This window comes from Cyprinodon variegatus, unplaced genomic scaffold, assembly GCF_000732505.1.
Source record: "Cyprinodon variegatus isolate N-32 unplaced genomic scaffold, C_variegatus-1.0 Scaffold1128, whole genome shotgun sequence".
Taxonomy (NCBI): domain Eukaryota; kingdom Metazoa; phylum Chordata; class Actinopteri; order Cyprinodontiformes; family Cyprinodontidae; genus Cyprinodon; species Cyprinodon variegatus.
The window spans coordinates 213,601-232,473 of NW_015151581.1; positions in this window are offsets into that span (position 1 = coordinate 213,601).

An 18,873-nucleotide genomic window follows, 5' to 3' on the forward strand; every position below is an offset into this window, starting at 1 on the left:
GCAGAGAGCTGTGCTCTGTCATTAATTGAATTTATCCATCCATCCTAAACAAACTTGAACATGCAGCATTCTATTTTAGAGTTTGATTTTTGAATATTTTAAAGTGCTAAGTGATGTATACTTCCACCCCTTTCAAAGGTTTAAAACACGAGTTCATTCAATCCTGTTTTTTAAAAACCGAAGTAAAGATGAGTGAAAGCGGAGCAGCTGCAGCCTTGTGTGTGTGACAAAAGTGTCCTCTATGCTAGATGCTCAATTTAACTCCTAAAACCAGTCAGGCAAAAAACAAGAAAACTCCTAAATGAATGTGTGAAATGAGAGGCAGCAGCAGTAGGTGTGATAAGTTTGTCTCTGTGGGAAAAATTTGGTCTCAGATCAGAAACACATGGTGGAAAAGCTATACTTATCAGCATATCAGTGCTAATCTGTTATCATCTTTCTGTGTTAGCAGTCCTGTGAAAATGTTAAGAATGAAACAGAAAATAAATCCTTGAGAAAAAAAGATCTTTTACTTCCCTTAAACTTCATCACAGGACAAAATGTACAAGTTGTTACAGCTTTAAGTAGAATAGCTTCCTTGAGATTCTGAAAAAAAAATACAAAACTACAAAGATTTTTTTTCACGTAAAAGTTTCCCATACCTGAGCAGGAAATTTACCCCATATGACATTATCACAGCATTCGACTGACAAGCTTCAAGAAAATAAATGTTCCCATCCGTTTAATCCACTTTGTAAAACAAATAATTCAAGACCCTACATCGAGGAAGTATTATTATTACTGAATTGGTTTAATCTTCAAGAAAGGAAGCTTCAAATTTCCTTAAATCAACTTTTAAAATATTTTCTCCCAAGGATTTAACATGGTACAGTATTGTTCCTTGGATCCTTTGTTTTGTAGCAAGTTCTCCTTTTATTTGAATTTATCTTGACTGAGTTACGTTTGATTTAAAACTTATTAAACTTATTTAACCTTCTGGCAGTTAGATTTGGAAAATATTTTATTGAACCTGAGGTCCACTGTGAAATGATAAACAATGTAAAAATGGTATCAGCTCTAAAGGAAACAGATTGTTTTTGGTTTGTGTGACATATAAGATTAATGATGGCATGTTGAAAATAATTAATATTTTTCTCAAAAATTAGGGATCTTAATTGGCATTAAAGCAACCATCCCATCTTTTGTTGTAATGGGCTCCAGATTTTTTCCTTTAGAAGACCTTGTTGTCATTGTCCTAATCTTTAGCTTTCTCCACAGATTTGTTGTTAGATTTAGGTTTATTAGAGTGAAGGGGAGAAGTCGATGCTTAAAGCCAGTGTATTTCTGAACTGGAATCTTATGTTTTGCCAGGGTGAGATGATAAAAAAAATAAAATGTGAACACCCTCCGTCTTTTTGAGACTTTGCACACATTGGATTTTACTTAGAGAATAGCTGAATCTATGCTACCATTGACCATCATTTTAGTATTTATAATTTTCTCACTTCAGAAGATGTTTCACCTATAAAGAAAAGACCTGTGCAGTCTCAGCAGTCACAGCCAGGCTGACAGTAGTGTCATGTCAACTTGTCGCCAAAAGGGGCAAACTTCTGCAAAACTCTCAAACTTGTGCTTTTTTCTATCTGTCAGAATTAATTGGTTTCAACAGCTTCATTTAATCTGCAGTTAGGCCACTTTTACCACAGTGAGATAAGCTAAAAACGCTTCAGAAACATCGGAAACAGTCATGCGACCTTGTTTAGCCTTTCTCTTTGGTACGTGTCCCCCTCTGCCTTCTCCTTTAGGTTCCCTGTTTAGTCAGCTGATTACCCTGAAACTGGGTTCCTCAGTTCCTTCCTGTTCACTGTCAAATCATTGTGTATCCACAGTAAGTTCCTATTCCAACTCATCTTTACATCACATCAGTAAAACAGTCCATTGCACCTCATAGTAATACTTGCTTCTGCATTTGGTTTCTCCCTCTCGTACTGTATCACTCAATGCACAGTGTGAGTTATTGGCTTTAACCTCTTTCAAAGGCACAGGATATTTTTAATCACAGCCAAGCTATTGATGTTCAGTGTAGGGAGATGAAATAACAATCCACCTATTGATCAAGATAGTGTATCCATGTGTGTTTTGCACACATTGGCATTGCATTTCCATTTAGAGGTGATGGTATCAGCTTTAAACCTAATGGACTGTTCCGTGTGTGTGTGTGGGGGGGGGGACATTTAGAAATATTGGATTGTTAAATGTAGAGAAATGCTCTTCATGAAGAGTTGAGCTCTAACTACAGAAGAGAGTTTGTTATTACATTGACGGATTTGGTGCCATTCAACAAGAATATTCATCCTCTCATGGTAATTTGGGGAGGTAATTGGGCACCCCCGTGGCCATCCTTACCAGGTGATCCCATGCAGACATAATTCACAAACAGCTCCCCTCTAAAACAAAATGGCCGCTGTAAGACTCTCAAGTTGAACGTTCTTGATCGGAGGTCTTCAACAGGGGGTCCCTGACCCCTAGGGGGTCCACAGAGGTACTGCATTGGGGTCGCGAAAGTTTAGGTTGATTAGACTTTTTTTTTATATTCTCCCCTGCAATTTCTTCCACTAATTGAAATGTCTTTAAATACACATTAACATGAATGAAACACACTGTAGTAAACAAATAAATGGAAGCAGAAGAGGTCTTTCAGTCATCAATGCACACATTCAGCGACACACAGGAGCTCTTTCAAGCTGGGCACCGTTTCATTCACAACACCTGTCCCATCAACCAGGAATCAGAATCAGAAATACTTTAATAATCCCAGAAATTACTTTTGTTACATTACTCATTATGTAATAGAGTGACTATAGGACCAGTTTGATATAACACAATTTCAAACTATATATATTTAGGGGGTCCCCGCTCTATCTCACCATCAGTTCGGAGGTCCTTCACCTGGAAAATGTTGAAGACCCCTGTTCTAGATAATGAATCAATCCATGCTCTCTTTTTTTGTTTTAAGGGGAAGAGGAGAAAGTTTTGTCTCTGCAAGTCATCTAGGAGTCTTCTATGTAGTAAGAGATAAAATAAACCAACTCAATTAAATATAGGTATGTACAGTATATCACCATGTAGAACATTTATTAATAAATGGACCATATAGTGGACCATTTCTCAGGAAATTAAGGAAAATAATTGCAATAGATAAAATGTTACCCCCAGAACTCAAAGCTAAAAGATTGCTCACAATATCTTAAATTTGGAGACCATAGATGTGTAGATATATGTGTTTATTGTATTAGTAAGAGCTTTAGGAAAATCAAATTTGTCTTCATTACGAAAATATGATTGTTCTGCATGTTTATTTTCCTGTTCGAAGAGTAGATTTGCACTGAACTGATTCAGGGGGCCTCAGCGGTGCACATTGGTTCCCGCCTTGCCATTTGTATAAAACTTTCCTGGCTACGCCACTGCACCTTACGTCTACTTCCTGAAGGTTTTGCTTCTGAAACCTTTGAGGGTGTTACAGCTGAAGTTGTTCTGGGGCCTAGAGTCCAGGGTCACATCTTCATAATGGGTTTATAGGGATAACTTAAACCATCAAGGTATGTGGATGATTATATGTATGTCACCAAATAAGCTATATAAAATGAAATAAAAACCCTGCAAGTGTTTGAGATTTTAAAACAATGGAAAGGCTTGTATCTGAGTGACTTTGTGTTCTTTGGTAATGAAGCTATTTTATTTAAGGATGCCCTGTACTGGATGTTGAATAGTGTTTGCAGGGCCCTGCTAACAGTTGGGTTGAACCAGGGTGCAGAGTACTTGCTGTGGGGATCTCTCTATTGGACAACAATAACTCTGCTTCCAGATCCCCGTCAGTGGAGGCAGACATTTGTTAAGCTACTATAAAAGGAAGTAAATCTGTATGTTTTTTGGGCTGACGATGAAAACCAGTTGAAGTGTAAATTCAAAAAATAATAATTGAAAAGTGAGTGCTGACCAGAAGTAGATAAATATGGTAAAATCCATAAGAGGGAGAAGGTAGATAATCTAAAAGTAGAAGCAGTGAAACAGACAGTAGACATTAGACAGACAGAGCAACACAGTGAGCTTTGTTTAAAGTACAATCCTACTGCTCACTTCCCCACAAAGTAACCAGACATCCGACTGACGCCCATAAAGCATCAGGCGTGTTTGAGTGTGTGTGTGTGTGTGTATATATATATATATTTAAACACATCTTTCTTTACATTAATATGAAAACGCCTCCCATCTTTTTCCTTGCTGGACCCTTCTGTCTCCCAGTTTTTTCGGACAGTACCAGTTCTTGAGCCCGTGGAAACTTACCTTTGGTGCCCGCTCTCACCTCATCTTCTGTTAACACCACACCCACCCGCCCCATCTGTTCCTGTGGCCTTCATTGGTTGCTGTGGAAACCTGGTGTTTTGCCTTGCTCTCAACACATTCCGCAAGCTTGTGTCCAAGGGCGGTGTGACACACACAGACACGCACACACGGTGCAGACTCGCACAGTGACAGCAGGCTCCAAATAGACTGTGCTGCCACTGCTGTACGAAGCTTGGAGCACTTTTCACTTAGACCTCAAGATATGAAGCACTTCACAGCACACGGGACCATCTCTGCAGATATTCTTGCAGTAACCTGATCTTTTCTCCTTTGGATTATAGTTTTTTTTATGAAAATGATAGAGATTTGGTCACATGTCTTTTGAGACAAATGCAACATTTTAGTTCCTCCTTTGAGGGGAATATATTTCCCACCAGTAGTGAGAGGCTGCTTGGGGGAGCAGCTGTTTGTACTGATGCCTTGCAGCATGAAGGTCCCTGGTTCCAGCCCAGGGTCTTTGCATGGTCTACCCATGAATGTTTTAGTTCCTTCTACAGTCCAAAGATGTTTGTTAATCACATTTAGGCAGCTGTGCTTGTTTGTCCTCTGTCTCACTGTCTGTCCTTGTGATTGATTGATGATAGCCTGTCCAGGGTGTGCCTTACCCCTCTGTTTGTTGTACACACCAGAAGAAGATGCATTTTTTTTTTAAATCCCATTTTCAGTTTTAAACAGTGATTAACGGATCCGATTCTTTGTGCCCCTTGCAGATTTTTAGTTTTGTTGTAGATCTGACCAATTCAGAAGGTTTCTTAAACATGCAAGAACAAAATGTGCTGTATGATCCCAGACAGAAAGGCTCTGGAAAATAAGATCATCCTTAGGAATACATCAGATCACATGTTCCTATAATTAATCAGGTTTTACTAACCTCCAGATAGCGTTCATGAAAGGACGTCTGTTTGGTAATGCATTTGCAGACTGAACAGAAAACGTCAGTTTTTATGCATTAAAAAAAAACCTCAATAGCCTACTTCAGCTGCTGATAATCATTTGTTTAAGGCTGCTTGATTAAAGCATCACACAGTAATGGTGAGAAAGGTAATTTCCACCATCAATTATTTATTTTTTTCCATTTTATGCCTAAAGCTTAATTTTGAAGTCTGATAAAAAATGTAATTTAAATACAAAATATTGTCCGTGGCTTAGCTGCCTTTACAACCAGAAGATGATTGATAGGAAAAGGAGATTTGAACCATACTGTAGAAGTACAAGAAGGATATTACCAGAAATGGGATGTGACTGTGTATTTATATAATTGTGCCGAGTGCTTTACATGCTCTTTCAATTACTGAGTCATTGGTGACCTTCCTTTCAGTTTATTGTTTCGTCCTGACTCCTCTGAAAGCTCCAAAGCATCTTAAGTGTCAGCCTGAAGCATCTCTAATGCAGTTGTTTTACTTCCACATTTACCTATGGGTTGACCTTTTACTCCATTTTCCATATAGATATTGCTTCACCGGATCCAGATAAAGATAGTGACCTGGGTATGTCTGTGTTAGATGTTCATTACCTTTATAAATAATGATGGGGGGCAGATGGTGGCACTTCTTATACTGCATATGGAGCATAAACAGAGAAGTGATGGCATTTAGAGTCACATGTTGGTGCACAAACAGAGAATCCTTTCATAAAGAAGCTCCAACATAATCTTTTGGTTGGTTAGTATCATTCTAGCTAATATTAAGAAAACACAGAGCTTATTGTAAGATCCGTTGAAAGGAACTGATGTTACAGCTGCCTCTCAGTTTGAACACTGTCAGAAAAACACTCGGCATCTAAATGGACTTATAAAGACAACGAGGCTGTAACATAAGGAGGAGATGGAATGAACAGAGGGACGGGATGAAGCTCTGCACAGAGCAGAGAACAGTCGGAAAGCAAGCCAGCCGGTTGGTGCCTGTTGTTGTGGAAACACATTCTTATTCTAGGAATTCATCTCTTCCTGTTCGTGTGTCTGAATTTGATTTTTGTGCGCCTACCTTCTTCTGATAATAAAGCCCATCCGCTTGTTACAACTACAACAACCTGCTTCATCCCTAACCTTGGTACCTAAAAACGAATCTACAGCAAAGATCAAACCATAAATACCCAATAGACAAGCAAAGGAATACTTAGCAAATATAAAGATTATTAGCAAACCGCAAAGGCTAGATGTTGGGCTAAAGGGATCACTGTTAGAGCTTTAACAAAAGAACACAATAGTAGCCTACAAACTGCACAGACAGTTATGGTTTGTGATCCTAAAGGAGCATTGGACAGGTTTAAACATTAAATATTATTTTTATTCTTATTTTCCATCCATAACCTGACAATGGCATGATGTGTAAAAATAGTTTTTTTATTTACCAAGGTCATCTCTTTAGCCTCTTTGGTTAGTTCATGAGCGTAATTTGAGTTGGATTCTCTGGATATGATGGTCTGCACGGATCACAGAAGGCCAGTCACAAATGCAATGCAAACCCCACCATAGATTCAACACCAGAATATGAAAATAAAAAGAGAAATTGGAGTCTGGTGGGCAATGAAATAAGACAAGAGAGTAAATATCGGGGCAGCTTTCAAACAAAGAAGGGAGCTTAAATCTGCCCTGGAGATAAAAGGAACCTGTAGTAAATAAGTTTAATATTATTATATTTAATCAAATAATATATGTGTTTTAATTATAATATGTGATTCATAATATTAATTGTATTATGAATATTTATAACTTCAATACCTCGGAAGACATTACACTGTAAGGAGGCCTGTGCAGTTGCAGCAGCATGTGCCTTTCCTTTTTTTTTCATTTGCATGCAAAACACTGGCGCCATTTAAACTACTGCAAAAACTTTTTAACTTGAGTTATGTTTGTTTAATTTTCAAATAAATGACATCAAGTATCTGCTGGAAAGATGTAAGGCAATCAACCTATCAAAACAGAGAAGTACTTTACCTTTCTATGCAAAATAAATCAATATATGAACAAAATTACTTAAATTAAAGGCTTTCAGTCACTAATCAAATTGATGATTTCAGATTTTGCCTTTAGAGTCTCTCACATTTTCCTACTCAACAACAGAGTGGCTTTAAACCAGGCACTGGGTAACACACTACACCTGGCAGTAAACTAGTTTGAACTGACAAACACCAGCAAGCCAAGGTCAAGGGTTTCACAGAAAACCCAAACAGAGAGGGATTAAATCACAGCTGGGCTAACTGGCAGATGAGTTTTGTTTAAATAGAAGGCTCTCCTCTGTGATTGGAGGAGCAGGAGGCAAACACACCTATCAGGTTTCAGAGGGATGTTCATTGGGAGGAGTCCGGAGAGGCAGGAAGCTCCACAGCTGGGGCCAGTGTTCTCAAACTGCATAGGGGTTATGCAAGCAATATGGCCTCTTCCCAAAACACTTGATGATAGTAGAAACAGTGTTCACTGAAGGTAAACCACACATGACAGACATTGCTGATCTAAAAATACACACATCTCTTATGAAATACCAGCAGTCCTTGATGCACTGCATGGCTCACTGGTGAAGCAGGGGACCATATACAGAGGCTCTGACTCCTGACCCATGGGCGTCTACTACATGTCTTCACCTTCTCTCACTTTGCTTCTGCTTATGAACAAAATCTAAAGACCCCAAATAAAAATATCAGCACACTTTTAAGACCATTTTAAATCCAATGACTATGATATAGATGCATCCATATATCAAGTTGCAAATAAGGCCATGTTGACGTAAAGCTTTAAAGACCAGCCTTTTTATGGTTTGGCTTAAACAAAACTATTTCATGCATTCATCTTTAATTCAACTGATTTATATAACATTTATTTAGAGTGGCCTTTGACTTTGCTATCTAAACATTATTAAATTTTCAGTCTAACTTTTATTCCGTTTTCTTAATAATCTTTTTTTGGGAAAAAAAATAATCATTATATGTTTTGTAATATATAATCCACTTATTTTATTGTATCACTTTAGTTCTTTTTAACTATTTGTGTTGTCTCTGTGTCACTAAATGTATTTGTCTTTGAAATCTCTTTCCAGAAAAGTGTGTTTTGTGAATAAACTTACCTTGCCTTTTTGGAGGGATATTGTAATAAGTGGATGGATAATGTTTTGGTTAAAGAGCAGGATGTTTGCCTCCTAAGAGATCCCAGTGTGGCAGTATCGAAACTCTGTCTCATTCTGTGTGTCCCTGAGAAACACCTATAACCCCAGATTACTCCCCAAATGTTACTTAGTGTGGTAGCACTCCTCCCAAACGGATGGGTTAAACAGAGGGAAATTTCCATTAAAAAAGCCCATTAGGGATATTTTTTAATTATCAATAGGCAGAGAGAGTAGAGAAGCTAAAGCATGAACTTTAAAAACTGCAAAACAACCTTTATATATGTCTTGCCATAAAGAAGATTTGTACAAGCTGGGGTCATATTATACAATCTTATTTATTTATTTTGGCATAGACCCAGTTGGGAAAAGTCTGCATCAGACTTGCATCACTGCAAGAGTGTGAGAAGAACCGATCTGATCCAACTTCATTGCCATCCAAAAAAACAAACAAAACAAAAAAACATGTTTAAATCTTTTGAAGCAAGTGGTGTAATATGGACTGATAACTAACCAGAGGGTGTGGCAGGTAGGAACAGTTAAGAGGAATTTAGATGGTGAGAATTTAATAACTTAAAAAATCTTTTATATTTCTGGCATGGAACAAATAGTTCAAATGTAAAAAAAAATCTTTAGGTTATAGCCAACAATTTTTCCAAAATCCACAAGCAAACTCATATCCTCAAAGGAATATTCCACCCTCTCAACAGGAAGATGGAATATTTTATATTCAGATTATATTAGCCTGTGGGTTAAACTTTACATTATAATATGTTGAGCAAGTCTATAAGGCTGACTTTTCCTGTAACTCTTCAGACTGAGTTTCTTGAAGAAGAGATGAAATCTTTCAACAAAGAACAGCCCATCAAGAAAACTTACTCAATGTTTTTGACCTGGCTTATAGAGATGCATCAGGATTTAATTCCATTTCATGTGTTATGGAGTTGAAGGTATAAAACCTCTGAATTCGATCTTGTGTGTGCTTTTTAAACTGCTGCTCTGGCGAGAATTGGGACTACAAAGTTTTAAGCCTAGCCTTAAAAGTAGACAGGGTGTCTGCCTCACGGACTAAAACTGGTAGTTGGTTCCACAGGAGAGGAGCCTGTGGAACCAACTACTCAGTAGGTTTTAGTCAGTTTGATAAATTCTCCTGTGCTCCGAGGTTTGGAACATTGCCCTGTGGTACTCCTTTTAAGTTCAATGGCATAACGACACAACAGTCGGCCCGTAAGCAACATTATCTGGGTGGGCCCCATATGAAGTACAACACCGACCACCCCCACCCCCTGTGGGGTGTTGTGTTTAAATGGCTTACCATCATGTTGAAATCTGGCATGTGTTGGGGTATAAATAAGGTCTGGTCAGTCAAGCTAGTATCAGGTGGGTTTCAGAAGAATTTTTCGCACTATTACATCTGCAAAGAGACGTCCTAGTCCACAATTGCGTAGGGGACTTACCAAGTGTCACTGACGGGGCCCCTAAGAGGTCGGGGGCCCCTAAGCTACTGCATACTCTCTTTACCGATAGCTGGTTAAGTTGACAGTTTGTTTTCGAGCCTAACATTCTGTAGTTGAGACTGAAAGCTGTTTACTGGGTGACTGTGGCTCAGAGGAAAGATACATCTTTTTGTAATTCTATAGTAGGTGCAAGCTTAATTCTAACTTCCTCATTCACTCAACTGGTTAGGACTCTTAACCCTTTTCTGCCAACGGATCTGTAGTTCAGTGTATGAATGTGTAGGTGAATGTGGCTCAAGTGTAAAGCCACAGTGGTTAGTGGTTGTTATGACTAGAAAGTTCTGGATAAGCCCACTTACCACAATGAATGTAGAATTATCTTGTCATCTTTCGCTTCATCGCGGCCAGAGACTTCCAGACTTCCCTCTCCAGAGACACCTCCACCAGGTCTGCTGGGTGAAGCTCGAGAAAGAATCCCTCAAGCATGTCCTAGGTCGTGCTTGGAGTACCTCCCAAAGAAGGCATCCAGGGGGAATCTGTAAAAGCTGTCAGAGCCAACTCCCTTCGAAGTGAAGGAGGAGTGGCTCTACTCTTAGCCTCTCCTGGATGGCTGAGCTCCTCCTCGCCCCATCTTCAATGGAGTGCCCAGTCACCCTACAGAGAGAGCTCATCTCAGCTACTTGTATCTGAAAATGTAAAATCATCATCACAAAATGTTAATCAGATGTCCAGTTAGGAATAAAGGGGTATCCTCTTAACTGACCTTTTGGCTTATAGATCACCACACCTGGTGTCTGTGTGTCATAGATCCATTGATAGCAGGTAAAGAAGGGCACCATGTGGACTGCCTTCTATGCATGCACACACTCACAATCGGATGTTTGAAGCTTGCTTTGTGTGTATTTTGATGTGTTTGAGTGCGTGTTGGTTTTTGAAGTCCTGCACTCTCTTTGATGCCGCCCCCTTTCCACCTTTATTTTCAGAATCAACCCATCGCCTCTTCAATCTGTCATTCCTTTCTTCCCTCCTTTATCATGTTCCTTGTCCTATCTCTATTTCTTTGACTTCCTGTTCAGTCTGTCTTCTGGCAAACCTTCCTCTGTGCTGTCATTTATCTCTGCAGTCCTCTGGCAGTTTGGAGCTTAATGTTATATCCTCCAGATTCCAACATTCGTCTTTAAAACTTCAACACCGATCCATAGACAAAGGAACTAGTTAGATTGCAGAATCTTGGATTGAACCCATGGAGCGATGAGAGAGGTATAATTTACTGCATCTGCTAAACTGAAACGTACACATTTCATGGGTTTAAGATGACTATTTGTGCCAAAAGTGTTCAGAGATAAAAATAGTAAAACAGAGCAAGATTAGAGGGAAAAAAGTGCCTGCATTGTTAAAATGAGATTGAGTGTAGAAATGAAACGTATCCTAGCAACAGGGAGGATAGAGATCCTACACCTGAGATCTGGAATGCTGGTTTTATCAGCGTTGTCTTTGTTTCCTCGCTTGTTGCAGCTTGGAGCCTTAAAAAAGTGCTCTTTTTACCCACTTTTAACTGCAATACCCCTCCAAAGAAGGCTTCCTGCCTCACCTAAAGGTCTGATGTCCCTTGTTGCCTCCCCTTCATTGAAATCTTACTCCCCTGTAAATGGCTGACATGTTCTTGCTGCTCTCCCTCAGACCAGCCTTGCAGGTTTAATGATCCAGACTACCTTCTGGTGTGAATGTGAGCATGAGTGTGTGTGTTTCTGTCAGCTACTGTGACCGCTGGCCAGCTGTTGCAAACTGGAATGAAATAAAGCATTGTGCCACCTCTGCTTGGTGAGGAAATATATGACTGGAATAAAATATTTAACTTAAGTAATACAAAAATTCTAGTGATCTGATAAATCAAAATTCTGATAGATTATTATGCTTCTCTACCCATTTAATCCTTAAAGTGTCAAGTTGAGGTTAATGTGTTAAAAACCTGTTTTGTCAGGATCTTAATTTTTAAAATTTGAAAATATAAAACTATTTGTGTCCAGCTAAATTATAGGCCCCATATTGTTTTGTTAGAAGAACAATCAGGGTTGAAACAAAATCATTAACTCTTGGGTGGACAATAAGTCAATATCAATATCAATCTATATCGCACTATCAATACCAGGTGTATTACATTTAATTAAATCCTACATTAAAGTATTTGATCACAGCTGGTTCATTAATTGATGTTCTCGGTTTTATGTAGTTTTATTTGTTAATGTGTTTTCAAGCAAATATTTCTATAACATTTTTTATACATTGCAAAATAATTGTCAGGTTTGTACAGGATTCTGTTGTAGCCATTCTTTGCAATCTTTCTGAGGCTTTGATTTAGTTTATGTTGAAATCAAAGGAATATATAATGATATAAGATTTATAAAATGTACTTTCATATCTTCCAGCCCTTCTTTCATTTCAGACGATGAAATCAGAAGTGAAAATGAAGAACTATGCTCTTTTTAGGTGAAAGCTCAGATCATAACTGAAATGTTATTATCTAACAGAAAACATTAAAGATGGAGTTCTGGATTACGGATACTGATTCGCAGTAGCTATCCTTTTTCTTTTTATTTGAATTTAATTTTAAGATTTTCATTGCTCAGAGAACTGCCTACGGCTGCGACCCTGAACAGTTGAATTTTTGGAAGAAAAAAAAACATAATTTCAGGTAATTTAGCAAGTAACTATACTTGAATTCAGGACCGAGCTGGTTCAAATAAACAAACCCCAGCAGGGATCCTAACCCAGAACCCAAAAAAAAACTACAAGAGCTACCCCACTGTGCAGATTACCTTTAAATAGACCAAACAGACAGAGAACACAGGATGGAGAAGAGGTCAGAGATTATTTCTTCTCTTTGAAATGGAAAAAAGTGGTTAATATTTTGGTATCTTAATTTAAAAGTTGTGACACTATTTTGAGATTTGTATAAAATAACTAACTTGAATGGTCAGGATATAGGATCTTTTGGCAAACTAGGGATTCTCAAATTCATTCTGACATTATGTTTATATATGGCAGCCTAACTGAATTAGTCATTGAGTTGTCCATTTGCAAGAAGGAGTCTCAGATTGGCAAAGTGAGGCACCTGATCTGATCATTTCTGCATCTTAAACAGAGGTCAGAGTCAGTCTGAGTTCAACTCAGCCAAAGTCTCACATTTTAGTATTTTGTTTTTCTGTCTCCCTTCAGTTTGTCTGTGGCTGCGAACCAGCGGTGCATTTTAAATAGGAAAACCTGTCATAGTGCATAACATCAGTAAGCCACGGAGTAGAGCCTTTAGGGAAGAAAACACACGCTCACACCCCAGTACAACGGGTTTTCTCCTTCCAGAAACTGCCTTGTATCTTCTAATGCACACACACACCCACACGTACACATCCACACACGTACACAGAGTCCCTTACTAGCCTCCTCACAGAGTTAACCAGACTGGCCCTGCCAACATCATATGACAGCCACATGGACCTGTCTCGCCACACCATGCCACAACACAGCACCTCTAAGAGCAAGGCTATGATTCCTTTCTCCTGTCCTCCACTGTTATGCAGGCTGCCGATCACTGATGCACTGGTTGGCAAAATACTTTTTTTTGTGAGCAATAATATACATTAAAAAAAATCTTACATAAAGCTACAAAGAGAGAAGGAAATGAAAATGAACAAATATACATTGGAAGTATATAAAATTAAAAATGTAAATAACTTTATCTGAGGTAATAATTGCACCCAAAATACAGTATATTACAGAATATTATACTGTTTCTATAATTCTGTGGCAAAAAAAAAAGAAAAACTGTGAATTTTAAGGTTAATCTACAGTAGTGGCATTTAGGAATCTAAGTGGGGTCAAGTCAAATGCTCACTACCGCAAGGAACTTCTGTGGCTTTTCTTGAATCTCTGCAGGACCCGTCTCCACTCATAGAGAGTAAGCCATACATTTAATGCAGTTCAGATGTGTTTATTTATGTGGTTAAAAAAAAAAGTTAACCCAATAAGCAAACTGGTCAGACTTCATTTCAGTTATATGTACATAATTCATTTCAAACATACACGTTGGTAGGTCCAATACAGCCAGATACAGAATCAGATGTCAGAGGGGAAAACGGTGATTAAGGATTTATGTTTCTACTAAGCTTTCTGTAAATATCTCACCATTCCATCTTTTGTGGCATTTATTTATCATGTCTCAGCTACTGACCCACAAAATACCAACAGTGGAGCCACAAAGCAGTGGAGCCACAAGGTTTTCACTGAAATACATCCTTAGCATCTAAAGATAAATAAGTAATCAAACTATGTACGATTCATTGCCAGTAAGTATTATTATAACAAAGAAATAATCAGTGAAATGCAACATTTCTACACAGTTTTTTGTAAATATATAAAGTGTTTGTTCTCTATTGCAGGTGGTCACTGTTTCTTTAGGTCATATTAGGTCAACGTTCACAGAGTTGTTTATTTGTGACATTTGAGTTTTTGATAATTAAATCTTCATTTGGTATAATGGATAACAGCAAATATGCCTAAAAGGATACTTAGTGGTTAAATTCATCATTCCTTTTTTTTTTTTTTATGGGTTTGAAATGAAAGGAGGCTGCAGTGAATTGCAAATTCTGTAGAAAATATTAGAAAGATGGAATATCCAGGTTTGGAACCTAGAGCTCCAATCCAATAATGAAAAGTACTGCTTGGATACCAATTTGAGTAAAAAATAGTAATTAGGTAGTAATGGAAATATGAGTAATTTCTGCATGGACTCGTATTTCCCTAAGTCTCATAGAAAGATTTTAGAATATTATATAATGATAAAGAAAGGAAAGTAATCATCTAAGATTTATAAAGCATCAGTATTGCAATTTAATATTTTCCTGAAACCGGAAACTCCAAATACCCAAGTCAGTTTTTAAATAACTGCACATCACAAAACTGTCCTACCTGCTCCCCCTCCATCGAGTGAAATAAAATACTTTCTGGTCTTACTTATTTGTTCTAAAACTTTTAAGACAGTTTCCTTTTCGTGACTCCCTGCCATTTTGAAAGAATAAGTAAGACCATTGCAGCTGCAATGAATGGATAAAACTGAAGCTCGCTGGATGCATAAACACTAGAAGTATAGCAAGAGGAAATAGGCTTGTCACAAAGATTGTTATGTGGAAGGACCAATTGATAAGATTATTACCCTGAAACTCAAAGCTGAAAGTTCATCGACTTTACCTTTGAGTGCAACAGGTTTGAAATGAAAAAGAGTGAAGACAGAGGAGAAACTCAAAGACCAACTGTTTGCTTTGAGTTTCAATTTTTGACTTTACCTCAACTCTAGACCCTGATAACAAAAGAAAGTTTAAAGAAAACATTCATGCATGCATACCTCTGGGATTTGGTTCTCAGATGCTCAGGGGCAGAACAACAGACTTCATTCTCCTAAGAGAAGGAAAAGGGCAGGATGGAGAGGACAGAAAGATGATTTTTTTTCCTCTTTGAAGTGAGAAAATGATGAAAGGAGGGATGGAAAGAAAAAAAAAACACCAAGAGGTGGTCTTCTGGGGTTAGTATGCTTAAACGTAATTCTATTTCACTTCATTCCTATGAGCGTTTTTAAATGAACGATCAGGTTGATAAAGAGAGCCTGAAATAATGTCATCCAATTCCCTTTTTCTGCTCTACTTTAGACAACAAATAAAGTATGAGCTGTTTGCAAATGCACACAGTTGATGTACAGCAATACATAATCCAAGCCTTGAACCACTTCCATTAAATTAAGCTCCATTCCCTGCAGACATTTATGTACAAAAAATGGAATAAAACATGACCAAAGCAGCAGGATTAAAAGTTGATCTGCTGCTGCCTTGGGGCAGCATGCTAATAATTAGTATGGTCTGCCCCCAAGTTCTCACTTTCACCACAGGAATACAAATGACAACTCTTTGTAGCATTCATTGTTTTTCTTGAATTCCTTCAGAATTGAATCACTCAACCAGCTGCTGGTGGAGCTCATTAGAACAGATGGAAGACTGTCGCCTCCCTAAGATATATAAAGAATTTCACTTATCAGCAATGTGTCCTCATCACTTCTAGATGCCTAAATGCCTTGAGTTACTGCATCCTGATTGGCTGGTTTGCCATTTGTGTTGACAAGCAGCTGAAAAGATAAACCCTATAGAGCAGTGGCTTCAAAGGCAAATCTTAAGCATAATAATGATAATATTAATAACAGAACTTTATTGATCTCACATTGGAGAAATTTACCTCTGCATTTAACCCATCCCCATGGGGAGCAGTGGGCTCTCATTGTGCGGCGCCCAGTGGCAGTCTGCAGGAGTGGAGCTTGAGCTCACAACCTCCGGGGGCCAAGCGCAATGCTCTAACCACTAGGGCGCCACTATCTATTTATGCACCTTTCCTTAGGTTAGCATTGGAAATGTGTCATGATAGGAACTGAGCTGCCTACACGTCTTGTCCTGCACAGAATTTTCAGATTCATTATAGCTTCTTAGCACAAGCTTTCGATGCTGACAGAAATATGAAAATAAGGCAATAAATAGTACAGACGGGCCATTTAGTGCTATTAGGTTTCATGACAACAAAAGTGCTGTGTATTTGTAGTTATAAAAATAAAAGGCCTACTCTTGTATCAAACACAGCTGATTTGACTGTGGTCTCCCCATGCAGAAGTCAGATAATGATTCTACTGTGTGTTAACTTTGCCTCTTTCATTGGACCACTTTTGGGAAAGTCCAAACCATTACAGTAACGAGACAGCCAACAGGAGCTGCCGATCCTATAATTCAGCCATGAAATCAATTGATCATGGTTCTTATGTGTAAAAGTCCCTCAGATGATTTCATTTTCTTGTTTTCATTTTTTTGGTTTAAACAAGTTGATTTAAAGGAGAGGGATCACCTGCAGGCTAACATTTCAAACTGTTTATTAGTTGCTGAGATTAACTTATATTTGGTCAGAAATATTTAAGGTGCCCAGTCAACCACTAAGCTCATAAAAACAAATCCCAGCTAAAACCAATGTACGTGTTAGAATAGAGCACCAAGTGTTTTTGAACCTGAAAATACTTTAAGCAGATATAAACATATTCATATATCTTGGCCATCTGCTGGCAGTGCTTTACTCGCACAGTTTAAGGCAAGCCAAGTTGATTTTTTCTATGTGCTTTAAATGAATTCAACTGTATAATAGAAGGAGAAGAACAGCATAATAAAAGCAAGTAAAGATAAAAACATGATAAAAGCATTAATCTAAGCGAATAAAATATTTGGACCACAAAACTAAACTTCTCTCAGTTAGCAGTTCAACAATCAAAGGCAGCTCTAAACAAGTGGCTTTTTAACTTTGACTTAAAAGAACTCAGGTTTTCAGCAACTATAATCTTCTGGGAGTTTGTTCCAGATAAGTGGAGCATAGGAACTAAATGCTACTTCTCCATGTTTGGTTCTAGTTCTGGGTCAACAGAGTAAGCTTGAAGTAGAAGACCTGACTGGTCTGGGAGGTTGATACACTGACAACAAATCTGTTATGTATCGAGGTGCTGATCCATTCAGTGATTTATAGATTAACAGAAGGATTTTAGAGTTTATTCTCTGAGCTACAGGGAGCCAGTGGAAGGACTTCAGAACTGGGCTGATGTGCTCTACCGACAGCAGCGTTTTGAATCAGCTGCAACTGTCTGATAGACTTTTTAGGCAAACCTATGAAGACACTGTTGCAATAATCAAGATAAATGCATGAATAAGTTTTTCTAGATCCTGCTTGAATGCTAGTCATTTAATCCTGGAGATGTTCTTTAGGTGATAAAAGGCTGACTTAGTAACTGCCTTTATGTGGCTCTGATGGTTCAGGTATGAGTCCATCATGACACCAAGATTTCAGCCATAATCGGTAGTTTGTTGTAGCTGAAGCTGTGAGCTAACTCTGGATATCTCCTCCTTTGGTCCAACTGTTATTACCTCAGTTTTGTTTTATTCATTTGGAGAAAATTATGCCACATCCATGTATAAATCTGTTGTAAGCATTTAGCCACTATGATTTTATAGTCCCCTTGGTGAAAACTACTGCTCACAACATATTCCAAATTGTACTTGTGTCTTTCCAATTTTTGACATTTATTTATTTTTTTCTCTTTTTGACACTCTGGTCTAAGACTTTTTCACTTTCTTTCCGTACCTCCCCTAAGAAAGGCTGATTTGCTCTGCTCCATCGCTTCCCTGTTTACTTATAGTGCACACTCGCACTATCTGACCTCCAGTCAATTGATCTTCTTTGTAGTAAATACCAGAAACGCTTAAAGCAATGTTGTGTAACTTTTAGCTACTGAAGGTATTAGATCTGTGATTTTCAGGTAAAACAATTGACAGTGTTGCAATGTCGCAAAATAGGAGTAAAAAGACTGAGAATTCAGGGTTATTTGCAAAGGCAAGATCACATTTCCCCCTCTAGAGAACCAAAAATATGTCTGAACAATTCCTATTTATTGCCTAGCAATAATATTTCATGTAGTTAGCTCTCTTGTTTAAGGGGAGCTCAAGCTGCTGTAAAGCACCGCTCAGGGTCACATGACTTACTCAGTGACAGATCCGGCCCTCTCAGTTAACGTATCTAAATTTTCTCAGATAAGTAGCCTGCAAGGTATATATACTGTATATTACTGTATATTGAGCCAAAAAAATATTTAGATAAGCTAAGACATGGGTCAAAAGTTGCTCAAGGTTGCTTTGGGTTTACCGACAAATGGACCAAAGACAAAGTGCAAAACACAGAAATTGCATTTATTAAAGGCTGCCATGGTTTAATTGGAAATCTGTGAATTCATATCTGTGACAAGGACCCTTTAATGTTTTGGCAGATTTTCAGAGAAACATTTCTAACGATGGAACCAAACGACCCATTCATCGGTTACCATT